We start from the raw sequence: 19,513 nt of genomic DNA on the forward strand, positions 1-19,513 counted from the left end.
TCTATCTATCTATCTATCTATCTATCTATCTATCTATCTATCTATCTATCTATCTGTATTCCTCATTTGTATGAAATTAGCACTTGCTGCTTCCTAAGTCTGGAACACTGTTCCTGCAGTTTCAGTCCCATCTTTTTCTAAAGTGTAGGTTTTATGGCTTAATTACTTACGGTGAGGCCAACAAGTAAGGAGGTAAAAGATAGTCTGAGCTGGTGAGATGGCTCAGCTACTAACTGCACTTGCCTCAAAGCCTGATTCCTCACATTTGGTCCCTGGGACCGAAGCAATTCCCACAGTGTTTTCTGATCTCCACACAGACTGCAGCTTGTGTGTGTGTGTGTGTGTGTGTGTGTGTGTGTGTGCTGAAACTGCAGGAACAGTGTTCCAGACTTAGGAAGCAGCAGGTATTAATTTCTAATGAATGAGGAATAATGTTTTTTCCTTTTCTCTTCTTTTCTCCTCTTCTTCCTCTTCTCCCTCCTCTTTCTCCTCCTCTTCCTCCTTCCTTTCCTCCTCCTCCTCCTCCTTCTCCTCTCTATTTTTTTGAAACGAGTTTTCACTACATAGCAAAGCTGGCCTGGAAATCACTAAGTAGCCCACGCTAGCCATGAGTACAGTCTTCCTACTTCTGCCTCCCAAGTCCTTGGGGAAATAGCTGTCAGCTACCACACCCAGCCTCATTCTAGTCTTCTCACACATACAAAGGCAGAGCCAGCATTCACTTCATTTTCCAAGTGGAGAACATGGTAATAATAATTCAAGTGGACAACACTGGACAATGCAATATAAGTCCACACAATGGACATTATAACACATTCTTCTTTGATAACAAAAAATATTTTCACAACCCCAAATTTCATTCAATCCAAGAAAGAATGATTTTTCCATTAACTGACTACCTGAACCAAAATATTTTGACACTTTTCAAGTGATATTTACCTTAATGATGAGACAGTTTCCATTCCCTTACTTCATGTGACTTTAAAATCCCCAAGCACACAGGTAGAGGCAGGAGGCTTGAATGGAAATCACAGCTCAGCAATGAGACAGTCTCTTGAGTAAAAGAAAGCCTTTCTTTTCTTTCTAAAAAGGTTTGACTTTGTCACACTATTTCCCATTTCAAATTTAGTTTTTATCCAGAATTATGGTGCACACATTGTTGTTCTTTGGGGAGTATTTTTAAATAATATTTATCTTTCCTTGGTTCAGGGCTCTTTGGCTTCTCTTTTCCCTTCAATTCGTTTCTTATGATATGAATGACAAGTTAAATTACAGAACAGCCACAAAGTGTGTTCCCAACACCACACTAGCTATAGAATAAATATCACCTTTTCAATTTCAATAATTCTTAAAACTTACATATTTTCCACATTTGGTCTTCTATATGGCTCATTCCTGTGAGATCCTTAGTAGGATTAGTCTGAAGATTAACTTGGGAAAGTCATAAGAGTAAAGAAAATCCAAGAAAAGCTAAACACTGTCTTACCTTGGGTTATACTCAATATAATTGCCCCTTCAAGGCAAATGGTCACATGGTTAGGACATTGTGGGAGGAAACCAGCAGGCCTGATATGTTTGATTGACCTTGCTGCCTTCCTGCCACCTTCCCCAAACAGGGAAGACAACAAGAGAATGACCATATTGGCCTCTGATGTTATAGGTATCATGGAATGGTGTAATTGGCCAAAATTTCAATGCATTTCTTAGTATTTTAGTTAAGCTGATAATGAGATTTATACATCAACTTTGCTCTATCGTTCAAAGTAGCTAGGAGTCTATCCATCAGATAATGGCATTCAGACTCATTTGCATCCCACTGATCTACTTGGATGGTAAAAGTATGAAATATTATATCTAGAGTCTGATATGCACTGCCCAGGAGCCACAGTTCAGCTCCTGTGTGCCTTAATGAAAGGATGTGGCGTCTGGACCAACTGCAATACAAGCTGACAGTCAGTGATCCATGGTTCAGAAGTATAGGCTACCGAGTTTTGGCTGCTCTGATGGCTCCCTGGCCTGTCAGTTGCTCTTTATCCACCCAGCACTACAGTTTAATAATGCCCCTGACAGAGGAATAAATTGCTATCATGTGACAACATCTACTGTGTTCTATACCAATGCCTGCCCCAAAACATGATACCGCAAATCCAGGGGTCCTATTTCACTGACAAGATTCAAAAAACTGATAGAGCTGTTTTCACTTAATAGTAGGACACCTGCATGACACAGTGCCTGAATGACAGCTATTTCTCTGTGCCCTCATTCAGTTCTAAGAATGTCACTGACTTGTCAAAGAAAAATAAGTACCAACAACCCATACTATCAGTGTGAAAAACTATGGCTTGGATTGAAGATAATATTAAATCTTACTCAAGGTTAAATAAAGTAAACAGAAATACCATTTTTGATTTCCAGAATTTTTACCTCTAAGATGAGCAAGTTAAATAATATTTCACCCACTTTTTTTCTACACTGAAAGAAAGAGCACCCTTGGTAGAGATCAAGAGAGTATAAAATGACTCAAAACTATTCCAAATAGCACAATATTCTATATAAAACCAGCATGATTTAGTTGGCAGTTACGGTAACTCAAAGTAAAATTAAAATATGTCAGCTGCTTATTGAGAGCTTATTGATACAGTAAGTAGCTAAGACACTTTGTTCCTGACTAAGTTCAAATACTTATGATTGGGTTACATCTTTATAAATCATGTTATGCTGAAAATATACAATTGAAAATTAAATCATTATAAGTCATTTGAAGCAAAGAGTAACTCTTCCCATTTTAGAATTTGCAAACCTTACACTATCCTAATCAACAGTGATTGTAACTGAAAAATATTTGTTGCATTATGAATTAAAAAGAAAGCAAGTTGTAAGGCATATCCATGACTGTCATAGAAAGAAGTAACAACTTGGTTATAGGTATAACTTAATAAATGAGAAAGATGAGGTCAAGTCCTTGATCTAAGCTCAAGAAATTATCTTATGATGCTATCTAGGTAACAGAGTTTCCACATAATAGGTAAACACAGTAGAATGTCCACCTGTGATCAACAAAGGCTGGCTGCTACAGTGTATCTTCTGAATGACTCAAAAATATTACAAGTTCGATTGATTATGGACATGTATTTGGGTCATAAATTTATATTTTCCATCTTTTTCACTGGGTCATAAAGATATCAATGACATTGTTAGCTTAGAATCTTAGTAGATGAACATGATTTGAAGTAGGCCCAGGCCAATGGACAATTTCTCAAGTCAAATTTTCATATCTATATACTAGGAAACGTGATAATGCTTTCTGAAAATATGAAGAGTGTTCTAAAAATACATGTCCAGTGCCATCCATAGACTGGTGTCTAACATACGGCAGCTATGGTGATTTTTATTTCCTTTACAATTACTGCCAAGGGTGCTTCAGGTAGAGCTTTGCCTGTTCTAGCAATTTTATTCCCTGACTGGGTGAAAGGAAGCAAATGGTGAATGTCTAACAAAACTTGGATTGTCTGTAAGTGTCCTCAAAAATCATACCTGCCATGAAAAACTCGTGTGTATAAATGCTTTACCAGTCCTGGAACATAAAGCTTCAGTGTTGAGCCTGCCTGCTTTTCTAACTAAAAAATGGTGACTTTTACATTTCTCTATTTCTTGTTTGGAAATCACCTAAAATCTTCATCATGCTTGCCCTGACCCTGAAGGCTTTCTTGCTGTTTCTGAAGGTCCTCCATCTCCTGAGCAACTACATACAGATCTCCAGCATGGTACTGGACTGCTTTTGGGACCCAATATCAAAACGCTTCCCTTTCTCTCTTCCTGTTCTCCATGTTGTTCTTCCCTGCTGCTGTACAGCTGGCCTTTCCTCTTGTGTTTTCACTCAAGTTTTAGTAAAATGGTTCCCAAGTTTTTTTAAAAAAAGAAACTAACTTTAGTGATAAGCAAGAACAGACAGAGACAATATAGTAGACCACAAACATGTGTCTGTTACCATAATATACTCAGCTTCTCGGCAGAAAAGGCACATTGAACAATTCAAGGATGGGGGAGCTGCATTTCTTTATGACCTTATTTGAAAGATAAAGTCCTTGGGGAAATACAATTTATTCAGATTATCAAGACCCTGCTGTGCAAATCTACAGTCTGGGAGCACACTATGGAGATCAAAAAATATTTACTTTATTCTGTTGGGTATAAAAGCTTTTAATGAATGCATAATTAAGACAAAAAAGTGTATACAGCTTTAGAAATTCCACGGCTGAGCCAAGCCATTAATATCCAAGGCACCGTACCCAGTTGTGATTCCACCTGTTTCCTATTTGGATTACAACCTAGATATAAATCAAGATATTACGTGACTACCCAACCTGATGCCGCAGGGAAGGACTATATTCTAGGAGTCAAGGAAGCAACATTAAAGGGTACTAGCATGAAATATATGGTGAGGGGCTGGAACAGGTTAAAACAAACAGATACAAGCAGCCCAACTTTTAATAGCCTTGGAATGAATCATACACAAAAATAAATTATCATGTTTATCATGTATGTAAAGGGACTATGAGTTTTCTCAATACTACATAGGGGTAGGTAGGATAAAGTCAAATTGTTAAGGAAGAAAATAAGCATTTTGTTGATCATGTAGATCAGACTTATTTATTATGTGTTAAAATAATGTAATCTCATGTACTTTGTGTGTATAATACATACGGTGATATATTTACACACAAAAATATATATAAGCATGTATTACTGAATAGCCTTAAGTAACTATATATTCATATGCTAATAAAAATATACATTTTATATGTGGTGATTAAATAAAAACAAAGTATTAAAAGTGATTCAAAAAGTACAAGAAATAAAACATGTTCTAATTCTGGCAGTCTTTGAAGACATATTTAAATATTTTTGTGCTATATAGCAGAGGAATTCTACAATTAGGTTACTGGTACATTTTCATAATCAATTGTATGCATAATATCTGAGGCTCATGAATAATTTTATATTGTTCTTTGGGAAAGTTTCTTAGTAAGCTAGAATTCTAGTATGGAGGGGGCATAGAAATATAGCTATCATCAGGAACTAATAATGCTGGCCTCAGTCACTATGAGCTTCAAAATATTGCTTCAAAATTCACCATTGCCTACTTAGCATGTAAGCACAGGAGAAAGGTCCCACCATGCTGGCTCGAGTTTCTCGAGCATCTACTGGTGCACGATCTGTGTTATAGGAGACCTCGCATGCACTATCTTATCAAATCCCTCAACATTACTAAGGGGTGATTTGCATAAAGTATGCTGTATCTACTTCACAGACTAGGAGTGAAAGGCAAAATGGTTATGTCACTTAGGGTCAGGTGACTTTTGGTTATGAGCCTATGACACAGGGAGATAAATCAATACAAGAGAAGATAAATAAACATGGTACATTGTGACTAGCCTCCCAGCAGAAGGCTCACAATTAAAGAGGGCATCTAACTCAAACTGAGCACACTACCCGGTCAGCTACGGAAAAGGAGACATATGTAAGCCAAGTACTTACAGTGTTTAGAACTGACAATAGGCAAAACAACCCACATGAAAGGGAGTCGCACAAAGTTTTAAGGAAATGTACAAAGTTCCTAAAGATTGCAGCACAGCACTTGAGCAGTCAATTGTCCAAAGATAAAATCATGCTAAAGAGCTAGGAATTTTCATAACCTATAGTCTTTGTGTGTCAAATTAAGAGGAATGAACATTATACCAAAGGCTATAGAGAATTACCAAAAAGTGAATAATTTTAAGCAAGAGAATAGTATAGTTGAGTTTGTTATTTGGGGGAAAAAGTTAATGGATTGAAAATTACTTTTTAAAATCAATCAAATAGAATATTGGAGGAAGAACTGGAGCAACAGTGAAGTTCATTAGTTTCTCCGGCCTGGAAGTAACCAGGGCCTGTATTAGAAGACGGTGTTACAGGACTAGAAACAGGGAGAGATAATGAGAAACAGAACAGTGCACTTAGGAAAGTGACATTGCATGCTGGCCACAGTGGAGGGGAGATTCTGGGGCGACTCCTGGTCTTTGGCATATGTTCTGTTTAAATACCTGCAGAATGTCCAGAAGAATGAACCCAGGAGACAGAGGACTGGAGGTGACACGGTGTTCTATCCTTAGGATACAGTAAGGCAGAGTACATAAAGCAGATTTAAAAAGGCAAGCAGGAGATAGAAAGCTATATAAGATTTTAGGGAAAGACATAATTTTGAAGATTAAAAACACGCTCAGCATTGTTGTAATGATAATCACAAGTAGGGAACAGTGTTAAATTGCTGCAAGAGAGTCCAAGGGAAAAAACGCAAACCTCCAGGATGTCAGTGCCAACCAGAAGATACGGCAGCACATTTGTGAATGGTTTTAGAGGCCAAAGCAATAAAGTTGAGCCAGAATCACAAATTCATGGAGCAGTCTAGGATTTCCAGTCTGGGTGACTAAAGACATATGAAAGAAGAACTACTCATTCAGTAAAAGCTGAAGAGATTTGAGCTTCAGTGTAGAGAGCACACATCTCATTGTGTGTAAAAACAGACAGGTGGAAGATGGGTGTGAGATTGAGTATCTCTAAGGAAACACAGATTTCCTTTTAACCACCCCTCATTTCAAGTGGTGTGAATGGAAGAAAGTGAGATACACATTTGGTTGCTTCATTCGTTGATTCTGAAGTCCAGAACCCACAAGACATTGGAAGAATTTTTATTTTTAGAAAAAAAATGCATTCACAAAAGTCAGATTTGGGGCTGGGGAGTGGGTTTGCTTTTGTTTGTTGCCTCGATCACAACAGTTAGCTTAAATGGAAAGTACAGATATTGGAAAAACCCTTCAATATTTCTTTCTTTTCTTTGAAAACTCACAAAGAAGATACAATTAACCCCAAATTATCCATATAACAAATTAGAATGCTGAAATTACTCTCTCATCAGACGGTGTACCCCAGGGCTGTCACTTGCTGGCATTCTTTGGTGTGAGCTTTCAGAATGAAAGCCAACACAATAGCATAAGAAGAAATTAATTGGGATCCTGAAATGGCTACTGGAGACCTTAGATGCATTCCTGGAGCCAAGCATGAGTGATGTTTGGCAAACCTGACATTCTGGATTACCCGTGCTAGGTGACAAATATTCTTGATTAGAACAAACAATTAGCTCATGGCTGACTTGGATTTGGTACATTTATAGCCTCCCTAATAATTTTCACTTAGAAAGAAGCAAAAAGATTAAACTGTTTATAATATCTTTTTCAAAGGTTATACTTTAATATGCACTAAATGCAAGGGTATCAGCTCAAGGAAAGCAAGGAAGGGCATGTGGTTAGTATACTGGATTAGAGCCATATTAAATATATATGTGGGCATAATCATCTATCTTCTCTAATAGAAAAACATAGCTCAGTGTTAGAGAAAAATGAGTATGGCTTATAACTTTTCAACCTTGAGGATAAATTATTTTATATAGAATATCCACTATATATTTAGAAATATTGCTAATTTAATAATTAAAATTATAATAACATATTGTTTCGAAGAACCTCTAACAAGTCACTACTGCATTATTTAGTTTAGACATAATAATTTATTATAACACTGTGAAATCTATAAGCTCCTAACCATCAAGTTCAGTCACTGTAGGAAGTATTTCCAACTGAACAGAATGTATTCAGTAAGTAAAAGTAATAGAACACTGCTTAGATAATCGCCATACCATTATTTAATATATTAATATTCAAAAGCAGATAAAAATTACTGAATGAAGGTAAGTTCTGTTCCCTTCACACATTCTCAGTTTATGTAATGTGGAGAAAGGGAAAGGAAATCTGAAACTGGTGGAAGATGAGGTCCTAAAACTTGAACCCAAAACCTCCCAGGGTAAAAGCAAGGAAAGGCATTTCCTAGTCATAAGGAACCCTGTGGAGGATGAGTCAAATGCTATCTGAAGAGAGTGTCAGGGTCAGAGATGATGTCTCAGAGACAGAGCCTCCTGATGCTGCAACTAGAAAACTCTTTTCTTAGTTAAAAGGGAAACTGTAAGACTGGAATTTATAAAAACAGGGACAAAATTACCCAGAAAATTTCCCCAAACCCTCAGGAGAGAATAAAAGTCTTTAAATGTTTGTACCTTCACCAAAGGGGGAAAAAAGGCCCAATTTTCTATGTGGTCCACTTAGTGTACAGCTAAGTGAGGATGTAGGATGACAAATAGGCATGGTCAGGGGACGAGAAGACAGAGGATGGAGTGGGGAATTGCCATCTACACTAGAGATTTTCCTCAGGTTAGTTCTCAGCTACCCAAAGATGAGTAACAAGCATCTAGGCTTTAAGTACTAGATTACCCAGGTACAAGTACTATACAGAGAACACCTTTTGTCTGAGGAAGTGACCAGTATAATGCTTGCAACAGAAGAAAACAAAACAAAACAAGAAACAAACACTCTGTGTATTTCCCTACAGAGATAAAATGCTCTACCTATGCCCCTTGAGTTCCCTTCTCTCAGAACCTAGCAGCATGTCTCCTCTTGCAGGTCACGTCTTTCACATAAAAGTGCTAAACTAATGCTGCTTAATGACAAATTAATGTCCATGAATAAAAAATACACCTCTAATAGCATAGAGTAATTTGCCATTACAATATCATCATTGGACATGCCCCTGGTTTAATACGATGTATTTAATTCATAACCTAATGAGTGATATATAAAAAGAAGGAGATGAACCCTGCAATTACATTTATGTGAGTCTGTCACCTTATTTGTAAAACCTTAGAGTCATTTACATTCAAATTAGAACAAATGAGTGATTTCACAAAGTGCGGTGATAAATGACCATAGAAGCCCGAGACAAAACTGCATTTCCTGTGAACACATTAACAGTTTCCTATTATTTGTTAAAAATTACAATGCATATTGCCCAGTGTGGTGTGAATAATGACTTTTTTACTGATTGGGTCAGAAGACTAATATGTAGCAAAATAAATAATTTTTCTTTCCATTTTCCCTCTGATTTTTGCTTTAAAAGAACTACTGAATTTTGATGGATTCACACTGCCACCTGCTGCCTATGAATAGATACTGGCAGCCTGTTCCTTTAACTGCTTTGGTGGTTTTATTGGAAGAGCCTACAGGATGCTTGCTTTATTACTGCATTTTAGTTGCATGTCATTATAAAAACTGTGATACCTGATGAAACAAAGGATGCTACTATTAATTGGACAAGAGATTTTATCATCTTAGCAAGAGACATGAATCCTACAGAAGTTTCTCCTCCCTTCAAAAGATGGAACCCTTGGAATCCTAATGGGTATCTTTCAGGGGACATAACACAAATCCATGGTTAACATCCTTGAGTTGTGGAATTCTCAGCAGAGGAACATGCATGTTTGTGCTTCTCTGCTTCTCCACCCCTACCACCAGGGTATAGTTTACAGAGAACTGAAAGCATTTGTCTGCTACTGGGGATCTCCTATAACCAGACTTCTCTAATGGCAAGTCCCCATATTTAACATCTGCATTAGGATTCTCCAAAAGGCAGGTTGGCTGGAAACAGACTGGGAAAGAACAGGTCCAGCCACAGAGACAAGACTTGTGTAGGTAAACTAATGTGCTGAGATATACCAATAGGTAGCTAGAGGCCATTTGTAAATTAAATCTACACTAATTCTGAAAGTAAACTCCTCCATCTGTTAAAAACGATGTCACTTGACTTAAAGGGCTACTTGGCAGAGTGGAAATGCAAGGCCTTATAAACCATTAAGTGAGAACAGGCCCTCTGCAAATGCTGGCTCCCTTCCCTGGAAAGATAATGATACTCAAGGGAATGTGGCTTGCCATGGAGAGAGGCTAGAAACAAGAAACCCACTTGGGAGTCATTCTTTTAGCAGGAATGGTGGGTATCTAATGACAGGAAATAACTTCAGGGGCAGATGAAAGACATGTGAGACAATTGTGAAGCAGACTGCAAGGTTGCACATCTAAAACACCACATGAATTGATAGACAACAAGCAGATCAATATGCACCCTTACAGCACATTATAATATATAGTTTGAACTACTCATGTGCCATTTAGGGGGAAAACCCGGCCCTACTTCCTGGAGACCTACAGACTACTCTGGTCAGGAAAACAGGTAGGCAAACTCCAGATCTTCACCTCCCCAAACACACCCGGCCCCAGCTGCTCCAAATCCAATTCCCAGTCTCAACCCTAGTTCTGCAGCCTGCACCTGTTGATGGCACCCCTTTCTTCCCTCTTGTCCTGGTCTACAGTCGACTGCACAGATCTTTCTGACCTCTTTTCCAACTTTTTGCTTTATGCTGGCCTCCAACTCCTGCCCTAGGACCTCACTGGCCACTCCAGCCAGGGAAGCAGGCAGACTAGTTATAGATCATCACCTCTCCTTCTGGTCCTTCAAATCATCCCCCAGTGTCATCTCCAGCTCTGCATACCTGCTGAAGCTTTCCTTTCTCCCTGCCTTCATCTACAGTCTATCACACAGATCTTTTCTTCCAAAATTTCCTTCCCCTCACCCCTTGCTTTGTCCAACCCTTCATAAACTTCACGGCAGGTACTCCATGGAAACCCACAGACCCCTCTGTTCAGGAAAGCAAGTAGGCTAATGACAGATATTCACCTCTCCCTCCACTCTTCCAAGTCTAATCCTCTAGTCTTATCTCCAGCTCTGTAGCAGAACTTCTGCTCTGGCATCTTATCACTCTTTGCCTCCATTCCCAAGGTACTAAATAAGCAGATCCTCACAGAACTCCATGCTCTCCTTCCTCTTTGGAGTCCCTATTCCATCAGCCCCAGCACATTTCCATTCCCGAGTATCAGCTCCCAATACTCAGAAACACAACTTACCTGGAAACCCCAATGCCCATACCTATAAGTACACCATAAGGTTGTGCTACAGGCAGCACACAGCTGCCAAACTCTCCTAAGAACTGAAGAGGAAACAAAACTCAAGGAACAAAATACCCACCCAAGACGGGTCCAGATAGAAGCACTAGAATTACAGTCTTCCCAATGCTGGATGCTTTGATGCCATCATAAAAACACAACCAAAAACAGCCAAGAAAACCTCAAATGTTTTAACTAGAGCTCAGTAACCCTACCACAGCAGGGCCTGAATATTCAAATGTAACTGAAGCACAAGAAACAGACCTTAAAATACCCTTTATGAATATGATAGAAGTCCTTAAAGAAGAAGTAAATCCCTTAAAGAACCTATGAAAAACGAACAGTGGAATGAAACCAATAAAACCACTCAAGAACTGAAAGTGGAAATAAAATCAATAAAGAAAACACAAACTGAGGGAAATCTGGAAATGAAAACTTTAGAAATTTGAAAAGGAATCTAAGAGGCAAGCTTCATCAGCAGAACACAAGAGATGAACAGAGCAGCTCAGCACTGGAGACAAAAAATAAAAGAAATGAATACCTCAATGAAAGAAAATGATAAATCTACAAAACTGGCACAAACACCCAGAAAATCTAAGACACCATGCAAAGATCAAATATAAGAATAATAGGAACACAGAAAGGAGAAGAAACACAAGTCAAAGGCACAGAAAATATTTTTAACAAAATTGTAGAAGAAAATTTCCCTAACATAAGTAAGGAAACGCTATCTATCAAAGTGCAAGAAGCACACAGAACACCAAATATACTGACCCAGAAAAGAAAGGCCCCTCAGCACATAACAATCAAAATACTCAATGCACAGATCAAAGAAAGAATATTAAAATTTGCAACAGGTAAAGACCAAGTAACATATAAAGGCAGACTGATTAGAACAACTCCTAACTTCTCCCTGGAGACTCTAAAAGCTGGAAGGATCTGGACAGATCTGCTGCAGACTCTAAGAGACCACAAATGCCACCCCAGCACCAACCCCCCAGACTACTACATTCAGCAAAACTTTCAGTTACCATAGGCGGGAAAAATAAGACATTCCATAATCAAGTCAAATATAAGAAATGTCTACATATAAATCGAGCAGTACAGAAGACGCTAAAAGGTAAAATCCAACCTCAAGAGGTTAATTACATACCAGAAAACACAGGGAAGTAAAATTCTAGACCAGCAAAGTAAAAAAATAATTCTTAATGTGTCACAAACACACACACACACACACACACACACACACACACACACACCACTACCACCACCACCACCACAATTACTATCACCACTGCCTCCACCACCATACAACAACAACAATAACAACAACAATAACAAAACAGGAATCAATAAGCACTGCTCATTGATAACTCTCAACGTTAGGTAAAAAGTCACAGACAAACATAATATTTGTGAAAACAGGATCCAGTCTTCTACTACATCCAAGGAACATGCCTAAGCTTCAAGTAAAGATATCACCTCAGAGTAAAAGTATGGAATAAGATATTACAAGCTAATAGACTTAAGAAGCAAACTAGTGTATCCATTTTAATATCTCACAAAATAAACTTCAACCCAAAATTAATTAGAAGAGATAGGGAGGGATACTATATACTTATTAATGGAAAAAAAATCCACCAAGGGGACATTATAATTCTTAATGTCTATGCCCTAAGCACAAGAACACCCAAGTTTGTTAAAAAAAAAAAAAGACACACTACTACAGCTTAAATCACATATTGACCCTCACACATTGATACTGGAAGATGTCAATAACATATGCTCACCAATAGTCATCAGACAAAACCTAAACAGAAAAATGATTAAGCTAGATGACACTATAGGCAAAATGAACCTAACAGTCATTCAAACACAAGAGAATATGCCTTCTTTTCAGTACTTTGAGACACTTTCTCTAAACCAGACCATGTACTGGGACACAGAGCAAGTCTCAACAGATACAGCAAAATTGAAACAACACTTTGCACCCTATCTGACCACCAAGATTAAAGCTGGATATCAACAATAACAGAAACAACAGGAAGCTTACAAACTCATGGGAACTGAACAAGTCACTAATGAATACAGAAGGAGTCAAGACAGAAATTACAAAAGAAATTAAAGACTTTTTAGAACTCAATGAAAATGAATATATAGCATATCTAAACTTATGGGACACAATGAGGGCTGTTCTAACAAGCTTTGTACTAACTACTTAAATAAAAAAGATTGGAGTGATCTTATACTAACAACTTAAAGGTACACCTGCAAGGTCCAGAACAACAACAAATATAAAATTACACCCCCCAAAAAGCAGATGGCATGAAATAATCAAATTCAGGGTGGGAATCCATGAAATAGAAACAAATAAACACACACACACCTACAAAACAAAGAATCAGTGAAACAAAGAGCTGATCCTTTGGGAAAAAATCAGCAAATCTTATATTTATTGAAAAATAAATAATATTCATTACTTTTATTATCCAAATTAACTAAAAAGGGGAGAAGGAGGAACCAAATTAACAAAAATTAGAAATAATAGAGCCAGGGAACATAACAGACACCAAGGAAATTTAGAGAATCATAAGGATATAAGGAAATTTACAGCAAGCTCACAGCCAGCATCAACTTACATAGAGACACTCAAAGCAATTCCACTAAAATCGGGAGCAAGAGAATGTTGTCCTCTCTATGTATACTTACTCAACACAGTCCTTGAAATCCTTAGCTATCACAATCCAAAACTGAAGGAGATCAAAGGGATACAAAATGAAAAGGAAGACATCAAAACATCTTTATTTGCAGATGATAGGATAGTATGCATACGTGACCTGAAAATATTCCACTCAGAAACGCCTGTAACTGATAAACACTTTCAGAGAAGTATCTAGCTACAAAATTAATTCACAGAAATCAGTAACCCTTTTCTATACAAATGACAAATGACAAATGATCTCAGAAAGAGATCAGGGAAACAACACCTATCACAATAGCCTCAAATAATCCAAAGTATCTTGGGATATCTCTAGTCAAGCAAGTGAACCAAAAATATATGTAACTGAAGAAAATACATTTAAGGAGATATCAGAACGTAGAAAGATCTCCCATGCTCATGTTTCAATAGGATTAATATAATAAAAACAGCCTTCCTACCAAAAACAATCTACAGATTTAATGTAATCTTCATTAAAAACTCCAATATAATTCTTCACATGTCTTAAAAGGATAATTTTATGCTTCACATGGAAATCTCAGGGTAGATAAAACAATCCTGGATGATGATGGTGATGGTGGTGATGATGATGATGATTACTAGAGGTATCACCATCCGTGATTTCAAATTGCATCACAAAGATATAGAAATAAATACAGCATGGTATTGGCACAAAAGCAGACAAAAAAATGATCAATGAAATCTAACTGAAGACTCATATAGAAATCCACACACCTATAAATACATAATTTTTGATAAAGAGGCCAGAAACACACACTGGAAGTAAGACAGCATCTTCATCAAATACTGCTGGTCAAACTGGATGTCTGCATATAGAAGAAGGTAAATAGATTCAGACTCATTACCCAGCACAAAACTTAACTCCAAATGGATCAAAGTCCTCAACATAAAACGAGATATACTGAACCTGGTAGAAGAGAAAGTGGAGAACAGACTTGAACTCATAGGCACAGAAGAAGACTTTCTGAACAGAACACCATTAACACAAAGATTGACAATTCACAAATGGGACCTTATGAAACTGAAAAGCTTCTACATGACAAAGGACACCATCATTCCAACAAAGCTGCAGTCTACAGAATGGGATAAGGATTTTACTAACTATACATCTGATAGAGCATTTGTATCCATAATATATAAAGAACTCAAGAAGCTAGACATCAAGAAAAAACAATCCAATTAAAAAATGAATTAAAGATATAAACAGAGAATTCTCAATAGAGAAAACTCAAATGGCTGAGAAACTGTTAAATAAATGTTCCTTGGCCATTAATGAAATGTAAATCAAAACTACTTTGAGATTTCATCTTACACCTCTCAGAATGGCTAAGATCAACAAAACAAGTAGGAGCTCTTGCTAGTGCGGATGTGGAGAAAGAAACACCTTCTTTGCTATGGGAGTGCAAACTCATACAGCCACAATAGAAATCAGTGTGGTGGTTCCTCAGGAGGACAAGAATTCGTCTACTTCAAGATCAAGCTATCATTTTTGAGTATACACTCCAAGGATCCTTCATCCTACCACAGAGACATTTGTTAATAATGTTCATTGTTGCTCTATTCTTTAAAAAAAAAAGTCAGAAATTGAAAATAACCTAGTGTCCCTCAACAGAAGAATGGGTAAAGAAAATGTGGTACATTTACACAATGGAGTATTACCTGGTTGTTAGAAAAAAAATGACATCATGAATTTACAGGCAAATGCTTGGAACTAGAAAAAATAATCTTCCTGAGTCAGGTATTCTAGACTCAGAAAGACAAATATGGTGTGTATTCACTTATATGTGGATTATATGTAGAGCTGTTATCCCAATGATAATCAAGCTACACTCCACAGAACCACAGACTATAAGCATAGAAAAGGAACTAGAGAAAACAGATAGATCTCAGTAGGAAAGGTAAACAGAATCGATATTTACGTATGAGGAAGGCCTGGAATGGGAGGATCAAATGGGGAGGGAGAGGCAAGAAGGGCTTATGACAGGGAATATGTGGAAATATATATAAAATTAAGGGGCATTTGTGGAGGTAGTGTGGAAACCTAACACAGTAGAAACTTCCTAAAATACATACAAATAAGAAGGCAATTAAAATAAAAATCAGCAAATAATGAGTGAGACACAGTCCTAACTGGCCATCTCTTGTTGCCCAACGAAGCTTCCAGTACCAGGGTTAATCCTAATGGAGTTGTTGGTCAAAGGGAGCCCATGGGAGTCCTCAAACAACCTAGCCTGATGCCAAGTCTATAAGTTACTCTCCAGAAACCATCAACAAGACCCCACTGTGGAACACATCTACACAATTCATTGAACAGGGTGAGATGAAGCTGGTGCCAACATAAAGCCTTCAACATATGTTCCAGTGTCTTTGGTACAGAAAGGTACTCTGTATGAATGGTATCAAAGAAGAAATATAAACATCAATCCAGCCACAATCCTTTATCTACAATTGTATACCTACTACAAGATATGCTAGGGTAACAGTAGCTGAACGTTTATGGGAGTAGTCAACTGATAACTGATCCAACTTTAGATCCACACCCTAAAATGGAACCCATACACAATACTGCTTGGGCAACCAGGAACCTGGGAATAGATAGCCCAAGGTCTAGTATAAAGCCAAATAATATAAGTCCAAATAAAAAGAAAAAAATGTAGTGATAAAATGACTCCTAATGATATTCTGCTACACGCATAGATCTGTGCATCTATGCCATCATCAGAAAAGCTTCCTCCTGCAGCAGATGGAACCAAATATAGAGATCCGCAGCCAGATACTATGCAGAAAGTTCAGAGACTTTGGAAGACTCAGCCTTTAATAAGATGTCTTTGTCTCCATCTAATCCCTCCCCTCAGAGCTCAGGAAACCCTGAGGAAGAGGAGGCAGAAAGAATTTAGGGACCAGAGGGGATGGAAGACACTAAGAAAACAAGGCTCTCTGAATAACCATGAGCAAAGCTCACGAACCTACAGAAACTGTGGCAGCAGCAGCATGCACAGGGCCTGCACCCATCAGTATCAGGCCCTGCTCAATTATCTTATGACTTCCACTTTACTGTTTTTAGAGGATTCCTGAGTGTGAATGAGTGAGTCTCTGAATCTTGTTCCTTCTCTTGGGCTCTTTTTCATCTGTTGGTTTGTCTTGTCCAACTCTGATCTTTTAATTTTTTATTATATTATATTTTTTCTTATCTTTAAAAATGAATGAATGAATGAATGAATGAATGAATGAATGAAATAAAACTTAGCTACTACCGTAAAGATTAACAACTGAATTGTCATTTATACCTGCTGGAGAGAGAAAATCAATTTTCTCCAATGGAGTGACACTGGGTATATCTTCCAATCCAGTGTATGCCCCATGATCAGGAGAAGTCCAACGTGTAATGGACTCCAATAGGGTTTTTCTCATTTTTGTTTTGTTTTTTTTCTGGTTTTGTTTTGGTGTGTGCATATGTGTCTGTGCCTGTGTGCTTTTATTTGGTTACAGTTCAGTGAGGTTTTGTTGTTGTATTTGTTGTTTTGTTTATGTAGTGTTTCATATTGTTGCTTTTGGGAGGTTTTGTTGTTATATTGGGTCTTTGGGTTTTGAGAAAGAAGCTGAAGTTGGGTGGGTAGGGAGGGAGAGAGAATCTGGAAGGACTTGTGACAAGAAAAGACTATGATCAAATATATTTTAATTAGAAAATTGTTCTAAATAATAAAATGTACATAAAAATGTAGTTTGAAAAGTTCAGTAGTTAATACAAAATTACTGGAAAGGCTGAATGTGATGATACTTGCCTATAATTTTAATACATTATAGGCTGAGAAGAAAAATTGGTGAAGTAGAGGCAAGCCCAAGACACCTTGTTTCAAAAAGGAAAATAAACAGAGAGTTCAGTACAGCGGGGGTGGGGGGATGCTGGACTTCTGCTATGTAGGGCTGGTCACTGAAGAAGAGAGCACCAGGGGTTTCCTCAACTGTGTTTACAACAGGGGACAGAACACATGGAAATGTGAATGCTGAAAGGCAAGGCTATGCAGACACTTGACAGAGCCCATCCTCACCAATTAATCTTTAATGAACTGGTTTACATTTCTAGAGAGACTTTTAGGGAATACAGTGCACAAAGGAGAACAAAGAATCTCTTTGTTTTATTTCAGACTGGACCTGGGCTGGGGGTTGCTTTGAAAAGGCAAAGAAAGGAGCCCACACGATGATCTGGAAGTTTCTTTTTTCTTCTCTGAGCATGGGGGTGGAGTGGGTATTGGGGGAGGAGATGCTACATCAGCATTCATGTGTCAGAAGTTACCAAGGTGTCTGCTACTGGCTGAGGAGGCTCAGGGAGCTTCTGCAAAGGGCTCTCCTTGGACAGTTTTTAAATGAGCATTGGATAAAGAACAGGGCCTCCTAGAAGATTCATCTATCCTAACCAAAGAAACAAGAGAAATTTAAGGATACAAAATAATAGCAGACATCACAGTGGCAATAATTTTTAAAGTCTAGTTAGACTAAGCCTCCAACCATGGTGGCAAACACATTAGCCCTGGTAAAAAAAACACAACTTCTTGGTACATTTTAAGCATTTGGAAACTTTTCATTAATAATAATAATAATAATGATAATGATAATAATAATAATAATAATTCTTTTTATATTTTCATCTAAATAATCAGCAAATAGGTTGAACAATAATACTACCAATAGATTAAAGATATATAAGGCTGCATTAAAATAATATTATTTAAAATCAGGATGACTCATTATGAAAAGTCTATCCTGAGAGAAGCAATATGTATACTGGAAAGACTGAAATACTATTGTTTCTACAGGCACAAGCCTTGGGTTCCTATCCAGTTTCCTTCTATAAGCACACTGGCTCGAACCACTGATAACTAGGCAGATGTCGCACAACAAAAGGGAAGGACAGCATTTGTGAAAACTGTTAAGTTTCAACCACTGCTAAGAAGCTCGAGTAGTATCTTTTCAGAGAATGTAATTTTAGTCAAACTGTACTTTGTGCAGAGAGAAACTCATGGAAGAGAGCAACTACAAAGGGCATAGCTACTGAGGTCTCCCCAGAGTCATCTGACATGGCAGGAACATGCACATAGTTTTCCAGTCTTCATCTGGAATTCTTACTTATAAAGAAGACATAGCTATACACAAATAGTCTATGTATCACCCTCAACAGTTATAAGACTATGACCAAGTTCCTGTCTATGTATCACTATCATCTGCCACAAGAAAGTGAATCCAGGTGAGCTTCTTTAAAGCTCAAATAGTAGTATTTGATGTAGAAATGTCAAATAAAAATAATTTCAATTTCAAAGCCAAGCACACACACTCTTTTGACATCTTGTAAACTTTCTATATGGTTCACGTTGACAACTAGCAAAAAGAAATTGGAAATGGCTCTCCCATATCATCAAAAACTACTGAGAGGAAAAGGAAGGAAAAGCAGATAAAAATAGTTAAACATTACTGTCAGTTTAAATGCAGTGAGATAATAATAAAAATTTCATATTCTGTGTTTAAAATCTTCCTTAGGTGAACATGGCTGATACTCCCCACACTGACACCTTGGGAAGGACTGCTTCCTATTTTTCAGGAAAAAAAAAACAGCAACAACAATAACAACAAAAAGATGTCATATGAGACAGCTTTGAAAATTCCATGACGAATAGGGTCACAGGAGTGAAAGATAAAGGACCCATTCACAGCACATTTAGACAAATTTAGAATTAGAGGAAATGATTCTAAATGAAAACAAAGTAATTGGGTAGGGATATAAGGATTATTTATTACTAATAACATGTCATGTGCACAGAGATGCTAGAGTAGAAGTGTGTAGATTCATTACTTTAATTAC

The 19,513-nt window shown here is 37.5% G+C and overlaps 1 protein-coding gene across 7 annotated transcripts in view; it reads right to left on the reverse strand.

Annotated features, from left to right (window-relative positions):
* The window catches only part of Klhl32 (kelch like family member 32), a 164,778-nt gene that overhangs the window by 67,351 nt on the left and 77,914 nt on the right, over positions 1-19,513 (reverse strand). The window lies entirely within an intron of this gene.

Source organism: Grammomys surdaster, unplaced genomic scaffold (assembly GCF_004785775.1).
Source record: "Grammomys surdaster isolate TR1022 unplaced genomic scaffold, NIH_TR_1.0 97, whole genome shotgun sequence".
NCBI lineage: Eukaryota > Metazoa > Chordata > Mammalia > Rodentia > Muridae > Grammomys > Grammomys surdaster.